Source organism: Arachis ipaensis, chromosome B08 (genome assembly GCF_000816755.2).
Source record: "Arachis ipaensis cultivar K30076 chromosome B08, Araip1.1, whole genome shotgun sequence".
Lineage (NCBI taxonomy): Eukaryota > Viridiplantae > Streptophyta > Magnoliopsida > Fabales > Fabaceae > Arachis > Arachis ipaensis.
The window spans coordinates 64,668,993-64,670,234 of NC_029792.2; positions in this window are offsets into that span (position 1 = coordinate 64,668,993).

Consider the following 1,242-nt stretch of genomic DNA (forward strand, 5'->3'; position numbering starts at 1 on the left):
CACTGTTATTTCAGTGATTTTTAACCATTAATCTTAATTATAAAAAATATATATAATATAAATAATTAAGATCAACAGTTAAAATTTACTAATTTTTCAAATTATATAAAGGGAACTAGGCTCCCTTAAGTATGTCACACACTCTTAACTTTCACCTATACCTGTCACTTCTATTTTGACTTAAACGTTAGAGTGTCTTTGTAAATACTATTCTCATCATCTAAAAATCTCATCATGTCATCATCAAGACTAGCAAATTTCCGATCCTTTCCTCAACCGGTACTAGCGAAGTTTTGTAAAGAATTTATATTCTATATTTATTAAATTTATTATCGACAATTTAGTCATTGATAAATATTAATTAATTAAAAATAATTTTTAATGTTAAAATATTTTACCAATACACATAAGCAGTAGCTAACGACATTTAAATTTTAATTTTTTATTATAAGTAGTAAAAGTATATTATCGATGGTTTTTTTTTTATACCAAAATAGAGACTCAAACCCGCGACCTCTTAGATAAGCATGGATATTATCGATAGATTGTCGTCAATAAAATAAAAAAATGAATTTTAATTTGTCATGCACATTATATTTACTGACAACATAGCTCGTGGTAATTCTAATTTTATAAAATAAACACAGCATTTTGGCTTGTCAATAATGTTTAAAATTAAAACGTTAAACAGTCGCTCTTCCCTTATCATTCTCCCTTTCCTTGTTGTTCTTTACCAACTCACCAGTAATAGTTCTTTAACAGAATTATTTTTTTTGTCAATAAGGTGGAAACTCAGGTGAAGTCGACTTTACGTGAAGTTGATACCTGAAAGCCGTTAGATGATTTGACTGATTTGACTAAATTTTCATCCAACGGCTCTTAGGTATCAACTTCACGTGAAGTCAACTTCACTGAGTTTTCACCTGTCAATAATTAATAAGTAATATTTAAAAATATAGATTAAAGATGTATTAAATTGCTAAAATAAAAGAATTGAGCTATTAACTAAAAATACTAATTAAAAATTGAACTTTTCTCATAATAATATACAAAAATTGAACATAATTGTTAAAAAAGGACTACAAGTAGTTGAGCCCACATAATATATTTCTTATATTTCTATCAGAACCTCAATTCACAATATTCAATGGACAGTGTTGTGCTAAATTTTTCAAAAAGGGCCTTAACATATAGCAAAATGATGAATCATGCATTTAACAGCAATTACCAAGAATTAATGAA